Consider the following 10,855-nt stretch of genomic DNA (forward strand, 5'->3'; position numbering starts at 1 on the left):
GCAAGCTAAAAAAATAATAAATCTAAATTAAAAATGTCTCATAAAAAACATCGCAGCAACAAAAGACGAAGAATGTATCATAAAAAATAATATACGTAAATTAAAAATGTATCACAAAAAGTTATCACACAACAAAGACAAAAAGAAAAAAAAAACTCAAAATTCCACAACAACCCATAATGCAAAAATGCAAGATATCGCACAACAAAGGTTCATAAACGATAAAGAAAAAACTCAAAATTTCGTAACAATCCATAATACAAAATGTAAGTAAGCTATAATAAACCTAAATTAAAAATGAAAGAGAAATCTCATAAGAAATGACAAAAAAAGAGCAGAAACTCAAAATTTCAAAATAATCTATGGTGCAAGTAGCAAGCTAAAAAGATAATAAATTTAAATTAAAAATGTCTCATAAAAAACATCGCACAAAGGACAAAGAAAAAAAGCACTACTAGAAAAAGACCATTTCTTGAATAGGAAAACCGTCAAGAATTTTGATGAAAAGGCGGAGGGGAGGCAATTTTTAGAATTCTTGACGATTTTAAACCGTCAAGCAATATGAACGTTTTTCTTGACTGTTATAAACTGTCAAGGATTATCTTCTAAATTCTTGACGTTTTTAAAACGTCAAGATTTATTATAAATCGACATTCTTGACGTTTTTCAAACGTCAAATAATATGTAATTATACTTGACATTTTAAAAACGTCAAGAAATATTCATTACATTCTGGACGTTTTATAAACATCAAAAAATATCGATTAAATTCTTGACGTTTTAAAACGTCAAGAATTTTAATGAAAAGGCGGAGATTGAGAAATTTTAAAATTTCTTGACATTTTTAAAACGTCAAGTAAGAGAATTTTACTTGACATTTCAGAAACGTCCAGAATTACTAAATTAATTGAAAAAAAATAAAAAATATTTTAAAAAAAAAACTAAATTCTTTTAACTTTTTAAATAAACAACTAACTTAATTTATTAAAAAAAAAATTATACCCCCAATTTTCCCTTTCTTCCAATCTAAACCCTCAATTTCCTCTTCTCTTCGTCTTCTTTGTTCGCGGTCGCCCTAAATCTCTCACATGAACCTTCTCTTCGTCTTCTCTTGGTCGCCCTCTGTCGTTTTCGTCGGTTTGCACCCCACCGTTTACCTAGTCGTCAACATTTAGATTCACCATCGTTCTCCCTTCGTCGGTGTTCGTGCAATCAACGCCTATCGTGCGAGGTCGTTCTATTTCGCGTTTCTTCCAGTTGTCGTTGCACCCAAACTCGTACCTTTTATTTTTATCAAATTTAGTTTTCGTTCCTCCAAGCCCCACCCACCCTCATTCGATCCTCTCTTCCAATCAATCTCTCCCCACATTCACTCTTCGATGATTTCATTCACGCACAAGGTCAGAAAAATTCCTCCCTTTGTTTTCGTTCAAACTAAAGTCTCCAACATCTCTTGTTTTCGTTCTCATCTTGCTTGCAGGTTTTCATTCGTGTCGAAGCAGGTTGCCTATACATGAAGCGTAATGGTGTGTTTCAAGCGAATGGTACATTTTTGAAATTTCAGCACTCATAATATCTTCCTCTTTTTTAAAGCTACAACCGGATAACACTGTCGTTCGTCGGGGTATGGATAGTATCGGAGATCACTACTTGAATTCCTTAGGGACCGACATTTTCATTGGAGAAGACCTAGACTGGTCTTTACCATTTCTCTATTTCTCTGTTTCTCTATTTCTCTCTCTTTTGAAAATGTTGATGATGTGTGTTATGTAATGAGAGATGTAGAGATTGTTTCTTTTTCTTTTCTTTAACTGGAATTTGACATTGGTGTGCTTTTGTTGAAGACAATTGAGGATTCGAAAAGCCGCTTTTTGGTTATTATGATTCCAGTTTGCCGGATGGATCAGCTGCTTCCAACAATATAATATAGAAAAGGAATAGAAGCAGGAAGGTTAACGATGAGGGAAAGCTCTCTTAATTGATAATTTTTGTTTCTAATTTGATTTAAATCAATTTGCAGAACTACTTACAAAGGGTGATGAGGTAGGAGTAAAGTTTCACTCTTATGATAATTTTTTTTTTTGTTTATAAGAAGTAGCGAGGAAGTGTGTTTTAAGAATTAAATGTCTGAAAATGAAGGCTGTTCATCTGTTGTATTTTTCTTTTTTTTTTTTTTTTTTGCGCACATGTTTTAGCATTTCATCAGTTACTGCTTGGTTATATAATTATGTTCTTATTGTTTCAAAGCTATTGTAGGGAAGGCAGAGAGAAGTGACATCCCTAGCATTGATAAGAAGTAAGAATTACCAACATTCATTTTGTAGTTGTCTGTTGTATTTATCTTTTCTTTTTTGTTATATCAAGTCGAAGTAAACTTTAAAGAAGTATCTTTTGGGGAAGTATTCTGTGTTCAACTCGTTTTCATCAAAGGAAACATAGCTACTGGTAGCTGATAATTGAATTTTCTTGCTTCTATGATAGAATGTATGTTCAATGACTGACTGCTTTTTATTAGTTTCTTTCTTTTTGTCTTTTGATTGATGTTCAATGAGCTGAATATGCCAGCGCACACATACACTGTAGCCTTACTGGAATGCTCCTTTTCATCTCTTTGAAAATGGCCTTATTTAACTTTTAAAATTATTTTCCTGTTTTCTTCACATAGTTCTATTGTCTATTTGCTTTATGCATACAATTTCCATAGTTCAAGTTATGTACTTTTTCTTGTGTATAAAAGTGAAGGTAGAAAACATGATTATTGAAAATGTTTTTTTTTCATCTTGTCTTATGTTCTTCTTTTCCACTTTTGTGGTATGATTTTTTCTTCAAATTAACACAATAATGTTCATTACAGATTAGGTAGATTTTATTTTATCATCATTGCCACATTCTATTAGTCAAGAATACCACATTCTATTGCTATGTGGTAATATTTACTTAAGTTGTTAATGGTCATAAGTTGAATATAAAGTTTCATATTGATTTAAAAGAATGTACATGGGTAAATGCATAGTTATGTTCTGTGTAAGTTTAATATCAACTTCATTTTATTTTAACTTGGAATTGGAAGAAGAACTAGAAGGGCTTTGACATAGATGTGAAGAAGTTGGAACAATTGGATTATTTTGACTTGGGACTGTGTATGATTTCAAAAAAATTTTGAAGGACTGAAACACACTTGAAGAAGAAGTTCGCCAGGATATTAGACAAGTCTGTTTGTACGCTGCTCTACTGAATGTTTATTAATAGTATTATATTTTGTAAAGTATATATTGTGATGGGGTTTGATTACTACTCTGCCCATGTTTTATCCATCTTTTACTTTATTTTACATGGCAAATAAAGGATGAAATACTAGTCATGAAAGATTTATTTTTAAAATTTTTTATTTAATTTTATGGAGAGAGAAGGCCTAGAAGGTGTTTGATAAAATGTGTGAATAGAGAAAAAGGTGAAAAATAGTGAAGAACAAGGCTTGGTTATTGCCGTTGTGCTCCACACTCTTCAATAGTATCAGATGGTACATTTTACTTATTCCCAAGGAATTATATTGATTAGTATCAGATGGATGCATTTTGCTGTGTCTTGAATTTTTTTTAAGAAACTGCTATAAACAGGGTTGATTTTCATTCTTATGAATCAATTTAATACAGGAGTGTGAATGGAGGTTACTGGTCATGGATTTTTCCTAAATACCATTGTAACGCCCCAACAATTTGGAACTTAATTTATCGTCTTAAGTGTAATTATGGGAACACTGGAAGTAATTGAGGAACTTGATTATTTTGACTTTGTGTTTAATTAAGATTTAGAGTTATATAATTACCTTGTTTTTTATAATAAAATTGGTAGAGTTAAATGTGGAAAATAAATATAATTGGGGAAGGAGAGAGAGGATTGATTTTTTTGTTAAAGTTAATGGTGAGATATTATTTGGAAAAAGAAAGAGAAAGAGAAGGGATTGATGTAATTGGTTGAAATTGAAAGAGAGAGATTTTGATGGATTTAATGGAAGAAAGAGAGTGAGATTTTTGGGGAAGAGAAAAGATAATAATGATGATAAAGAATTATTATTTTTGCATTAAATAGCCCACTATTCATCTTCCTCTTCAACCAAACCAAAAAGAAAAAAAAAACCCTAGCTTTAAAAGCGCCGCCGAAACCCTCCTCCCTCGCCGCCGCGCCGCGCCGTCCGCCCAAGCCTTCCGTCAAGCCTTCACTGTAAATGAACCCGAATAGATCAGCCGAGCCGATCGACACCCATCCGAGCTGCCACTCTTCGCGTCTCCAAGCCGTCGGACCAACGCCACCAGCCGCCCGAATCCGGAAGCCCGTGCGCCGCACCTCGTTCACGCGTAAACCCGACCCGATCGCATCTCCACCCCGCTCCCAAACGAAACGCCTGTCGGATCGCATCTCTTCCGCCTGTAAGCCATCGCCGAGTGCCGCGTTCCGTCCCCGCCGTCACCCGAGCCGGAAACGCGACCCGCGCTTTCAGCTCCGCGCGAATTAGATCGATCTGCATCACCCTTTGCGACCCGAGTCGCGCCACACCTATCAGCGCCGTAGCCAGGCCGCGCCTCTCCGCGTCGAGCCGCGCCTTCTGCCGCAAGCCGAGCCGACTCCAGCCTTCAAGCCGAGCCAATTCCTGCTTTGCTAGCCGAGCCGATTCCCCTGTCCTTGAGCTGTCAGCCTGCTCCGGTCCTTTGCACCTATTTTGGTAAGTTAATTGGGTTTTTAGCACACCCAGCAAGGACTTAAGACTTTTGAACCTAAATAATTTATTTGGATTAAACTGATTTATCTCTCTTAAAAAGGTAGCTTGGACCAATTGAATTGTAGAGTGAAAGACTCCTCTAGTAAGAACCACCTCCTTGTAACCCTACCACGAGTAAGTTATTCCAACTAAATCCTTGAGTCCTTGCTCGTTTAATATTCAAGTTATGAAAATTGGCGTTATTAAACATTTAGGATCTCGCTGCTTGGAAAGCGCATTTTCTTGCTATTAGGTCTCGTTGAGCAAATCTCCAGGTAAGAGATTTCTACTACTAGCTCTATGACTAGAATCATGAGACCGCATGCATTTCTAGTTATGCACGTTGAGGACTAGACTGTATAACGATATGTCAACTAATGAGGGCATGATGGGACTGATGATGTGATTTGATATGATGGCATGGTATAATGTGATGATGTGGCTTGTTATGACTATATGTTGGATATTGTGATGAGATGTGATGTGATGATTAGACTGATATGATTACGTGATGATGCTATGTATATGTATGCTATGGTTAAGGTACCTGTTAGCTTAGCCTATTAGAGTCGTACCTGCATGGATGTCCTTTGGGATCACCACATATTTAGGACTGCGTAGTTCGACGGGACCGCCAGTCTGGCATGGATATAGATATTATTCGAATGATTCGACGGGATCCTCGCAGCCCGATTGTCTTAGTGTTTCCTCCGGGTTCGCTACAGACCAGTATGTCTTAGGTGCTCCCTCGGGACACCGAAGACAAAATTCTGTTCCTACGGGAGCGCATGTTGCACGTGTTCGGGAACATGTCAGTTATTGGGTACCATTTTCAGGACTCTAATAGAAAGTTAACAGGCACCTAGTGGGATTAGTAGTGGGTCCCTTACTGAGTATTTTGTACTCACTCTTTCCATGTCATATTTTTCAGGTAGGGGCAGAGGTAAGAGTAAGGGCAAGGGCAAGCTGGCGAGCGACCAGAAGTGATCGTGGCAAGCCATAGGGATTTCTGCTTCCGCTTTACACCCCATTTAAACTTTTAGTACTTGAGTTTTTATTATTCTTTATTTACTTTTTCGTTTCTTTAAAAGTAGATAGAGCCCGAGTATGATTTTAATATTTGTTTACATTTCGCACATTACCCTGATTTGGTTTTTAAATAAATAAAATTTTGGGGTTTTGTTCGTTTTAGCCAAACTTTATAACTTTAATTATGTTATTTACATTTAGTAATGACTTCGACTCAGTATAAGGAGTTGGGTCGTTACAACCATGAACGAGATGAATGAACAAGAGGCTACTCTGCCATGCGCCCAAACAAAGTAAAAAGCATAAGCCATAGGTATATAAGGTTATGGAAATGAAGGCATTGATTTTACAGCGTTTGTAAATTCCCTTTCAGTTTCTCAATGAAAATGCTTCCTTTTTTTGTTTTTGTTTGTCTTTTTTTGGTTCTTTAATATATATGTATGCCCAGTGTCCTCCAGGGTTTCTCTTCTTTAAGATAATTGATAGAATGAATCTCCTTTTTCAACTAATATTTTATTTTGTATTTTTTTTCTTTATCATTTTGATGGCTAAGAACCGTTGTGATGCTTTGTTTAAAAAAGTGCTTCAGTCCAATCAAGCTATGCCTTTAGATTCAAATTTTACTTATTTTTGGTGCAACCAATGTGATGCTGAGAATTTTAAAGGCCAAATTTGATTACTTTTGTTAATAATATTGCTAAAATAGCATTATGAATCGATGAATCTTCGACCTTTAAAAGCATTACTAATTTCTTAATAAGAATGTCCAGTTGAGGTCTATGATTAGCATCTTTTTTATCCCAATTATTCTAAAAGAAACTACACTTGAAAAGAGTACAGAAACTAGTTTATCATCTAAATTAATTTTTGAACTTGGAAATTTATTCCATCTAAGTTTTTAACTTTTCATAATAGGATATTTTAATGTCTAAAAGGTGTCCATGTCTTGGAGCTATATCCTAAAGAAATAAAGTATAAAAGTTCTAGAAAAGATGTCAACACTCAACATACCTTAACTTGTGATAAAGCATTCTCGATCCAAAATAAGGTCGTTGATAATGTAAGTACTTTCCATATTGTTTATTTTTTTTGTATTACACTTTCTTATGATTATTGAATATATGTGGCCCTATCTTGATAAGGTTTATCTGTTTCATCAGCAATATCCATTCTTAAGTCATTCTATCAACTTTTTTTGTTGGTTAACTATGTTAACTCCACCTGTCATGTTGCATTTGTTCAGAATTTTTTTTTCTGTTTTTTCTTGACACAGGCAATATGCAAAACAACAAGAAATATTACCTAACCTATACTTGCAGAGCAAATTCCCAAATTTAAGATCGATTCTGTTGAATTTGAAGCACTCACACCAGGGTCCTTGCCGCCAACATTTCAAGGTACTGATGTGATTCAACTCTTCTTAGTTCAATATAAGGCATGGTTGTAGTATAGTAAACCTCTATAAGGCATGTTGAAAACTGGAATCATTTTTTTGTTGTGTCCACTTGAGATTATGTTGAAAATGAATAATTGAAAAACAAGCAATGTTGATATTTTAGATTTTATTTGTCTTTGTCTTGAATTAAGGACTATTTTTGTGGTTAGTTTCTGACGGGCACCGTTTGGTCTATTAATGTCACACCCCCTCCCGGACTACCTGCTACCTTAGACCGAAAGATGGCGTGAAGCCGACGAACAACGCTTTTCTGTACCTGTATCTGTTGACTCTGCTTAAAACTTTCATGTGATGAACTTGCCAATCTAGTATATAAACTATTGTACATGCCACAAAACACAGCGGATCCTAGGCTAGTCAAACACAGCTAGTCAAACACATACATGAAGTGTACCTCAAAATTTACCGATTTCACGAGTAAACCTAAAGACACCTTAATCAAAATATAACCAACAAAATTTACACAACTACAGCTCCTAAAGCTAATACAAACTGTGGAGTATCTATAACATACAAGGGTGTGAATACATCACAACACAACAGACTTTATGCCCAACTCAAAACACGTACTGGCAATCGATAATGAAGCTTCCGCAGACTAAGGCAGTCTATCAGGCACCGAGAACTCGATCTCTACCTGGAAAATGGGTAAAACATTTTGGAAAGGGTGAGCTATGAAGCTCAGTGAGTGACTCAGTTTAAAACTATGAATTTAAAGATAAGAGCACGTGAAAACTTTACACATATAAATCTGTTTATACAAGTCGTAAATGTAAATGTGTAATAGTAAGAATAGCTTCCTTAAATACTCAGCATGTTCATCATTGAAATCTAGCAAGGCATATCAAGTATATCGAAGCATTTTAAATAACATGACGAATCTACGTTGTGTAGGGTACACTTAGTACAACAACGTTTACAAGCACTACGATGTAGTGGGGCCCGCCCAGCACTCCCATCGTCTTTGTCGTAGTGGGGCCCGCCCAGCACTCACGACAGCATCGTTGTTACGGAGTACACTCAACATCAACAACGAAATCTAACCAGTGTGCACACGGTAATCTCTAGCCTCAGGCTCAAGATCTCAGTCATGTAGTTAATGAAAATTTCATAAATCATCATAAAATATTAAAACATGCCTGCTTATAAATTTTACACAAAGCTCGGACTTTACTCAGCTCTTTCGTGGAAAATTGTAGTTCTTAAAACAAAACTTCATACTAATTCATGCTTTGCTTAAAATATTGTGGTTTAAATACTTTCCAAACATTTAATATCTACGTGCTAGCATAAATTTCTTTAAGAAATCTAGTCTCCAAATGTATACTTGAAAATAGTCATGAAATTCAAATACCTTTCATGGCTTCGTAAATAAACATTTATCGCATTCAATCATAATAACAGTTATGGAAAATATTTCAAAGTTGGTTTTGTCACTCACAGTCTTGGGCTAGATCCTTGGTCTATAAGCTCGGTTTAATTCTTCTCGGCCTGCCAACAACCCAACCGAGTATTAAAACCCTAAACATTCTGGTTTCCTAAAGATATACATAACATGTCGCACCAAAGATGACGCTCACGAAAATAAAGCTTAAGAAATAAAATCCTATTTCAACAATTCTCTAAAATTTCCAGATTTCTAACATAAACTTCAAAGGACTATAACTTTCACAATACTTAACCAAAATGAGTGTTATTTATATAAAACTCTTCATTTTGAGATCCTCTAAAACTTACCTGAAGACATATAAATCTGATTCCCCGTGCATAAACACATATAACCGTCAAAACAGAACCACTTCCAGAATCGCGCGCACACGACCTCTTTAACTTGTTCCTACAATTTAACCAATGTTTAGTCGTTTTTGGTTTACAATTTCTTCATGAAAGTTGTAGTAAATTGAATAAGCTTTCCAACCATACCAAATAGAGATTCTAACTTCACCGATACACTCTGAAATACAAGAAAAACCAGAGACCTTCTGATTTCGAGTGAAAACCAACTGCCCTGTTTTCTTCATCAAAAAGCACCAAATGAATATCCGAATTTGTTCCAACGTTCTTCATAAAGTTTGTTTAAAAATGAGCTAACTTTCAGTAAATGTAAATCTCACCTCTTAATTCCTTTTGAAGAGTTCAAACCGAATTAAAAACCAGTGATGTGCAGAATGAACTAAAATTCAGCCATTGATACACTTTGCTTGAGTTCTCCTCCTCTTCTTCAACCTAAAAATTCTAGTAAAATTTCTCTTCTTCTTCCAAACTCTCTCTTAGAAGTTCTCTGCAAATTGAAGAAGGAAAAAGAAAAAAAAATAAAGGGAACTTGGATGTCTTCAAAATCTTGGCGGTGAAGGGAAGAGAAGAAGAAGAAGAAAAGAGAATGAAATTTTCTTCTCCTTTTCTTCTTTTTGTCCTTTCTTTTCTTTCTTTTCTTTAATTAATTTAATAAAACTATTTAATATATAAATATATATATTTATATTTACACTTAATTTCCATTTTCTTTTTCTTTTTTTTTCCACATTTAAAGAAATTAAACCAAGAAAATATCGGGTTTACAACTTACCTTCCCTTTAGAAAATTTCGTCCTCGAAATTTAGAATGTCCTTAACTGAAAAGTATCGGATAGCTCTTCTTCATCTGATATTCTGGTTCCCAAGTTGCCTCCTTCGCTCCATGATGTCTCCACAAAACCTTTATGAGTGGAATCGTTTTGTTTCTCAAAACTTGTTCCTTTCTGTCGAGAATCTGAACTGGTTCTTCAACATAACTCAAATCTTCTTTTAATTCAACTGGTTGATCTTGCAACACATGCGATGGATCTGGTATATATTTTCTTAACATGGATACATGGAAAACATCATGTATTCGTGCAAGTTCTATTGGCAACTCAAGTCTATACGCCGCTGGTCCCACTCGTTCCGTTATCTGATATGGCCCAATATATCTAGGACTTAACTTACCTTTTTTTCCGAAACGAATAACACCTCGCCATGGAGATAATTTCAAGAAATCTTGATCTCCAACTTGGAATTCTAGGTTTCTTCGTCGCTTATCCGCATAACTTTTCTGTCGATCTTGGGCTTTCCTCCGATTTTCTCTGGTCAACTTAATATTGTTTGTCGTAATCTGAACCAACTCAGGACCTACTAACTTCCGCTCTCCCACTTCATTCCAGCACACAGGAGTTCTGCATGGTCTCCCGTATAAGGCTTCATATGGTGCCATACCGATACTAGACTGATAGTTATTATTATAAGCAAACTCCATAAGTGGCAAGTGGGTATCCCAACTTCCTTTAAGTTGTAGGACACATGCTCTCAACATGTCCTCTAAAGTTTGGATGGTCCTCTCGGACTGACCATCTATTTGGGGATGAAATGATGTACTAAACTTTAGCCCTCTTCCCATTACTTTCTGTAAACTAGGCCAAAATTTAGAAGTAAACCTCGGATCCCTATCTGAAACTATGGACACTGGTACTCCATACTGACTCACAATCTTATCAACATATAATCTCGCTAGTTGGTCTAACGTAGATGTCATTTTAATCGGTATAAATCGTGTCGTCTTGGTGAGTCTGTCTACTATTACCCATATACCATCATGTCCAC

The 10,855-nt window shown here is 35.6% G+C and overlaps 1 protein-coding gene and 1 long non-coding RNA gene across 9 annotated transcripts in view; one reads left to right on the plus strand and one right to left on the minus strand.

The window, feature by feature from the left end:
• LOC127148779 (uncharacterized) overlaps window positions 1-10,139 on the minus strand; it is a 115,978-nt gene extending 105,839 nt beyond the window's left edge. For 2 of the 7 annotated variants that reach the window (XM_051083075.1, XM_051083074.1), the window contains exons 1-3: window positions 9,356-9,600; window positions 9,165-9,249; window positions 8,979-9,078 (exon numbers count right to left, since the gene is read on the minus strand). The gene's annotated coding sequence lies outside the window, so the exon portion shown is untranslated. Of the gene's footprint in view, window positions 1-7,533; window positions 7,879-8,682; window positions 8,733-8,978; window positions 9,257-9,355; window positions 9,601-9,807 lie in introns of those variants that run through there. The other 5 variants (XR_007819867.1, XM_051083077.1, XR_007819868.1 and 2 more) reach the window with 5 other exon arrangements.
• Window positions 1,023-4,728, plus strand: LOC127148781 (uncharacterized). 2 transcript variants are annotated; one of them, XR_007819872.1, is made up of 3 exons: window positions 1,039-1,400; window positions 1,481-2,296; window positions 3,071-4,728. It is a non-coding gene; the product is annotated as an uncharacterized LOC127148781 (long non-coding RNA). The 2 variants fall into 2 exon arrangements; XR_007819871.1 differs by lacking the exon at window positions 3,071-4,728 and having other exon boundaries at window positions 1,023-1,400; window positions 1,481-2,164.
• Window positions 10,140-10,855: the final 716 nt, after the last annotated feature.

The sequence above is a fragment of the Cucumis melo genome, chromosome 4 (genome assembly GCF_025177605.1).
Source record: "Cucumis melo cultivar AY chromosome 4, USDA_Cmelo_AY_1.0, whole genome shotgun sequence".
NCBI classification, from domain to species: Eukaryota; Viridiplantae; Streptophyta; class Magnoliopsida; order Cucurbitales; family Cucurbitaceae; genus Cucumis; species Cucumis melo.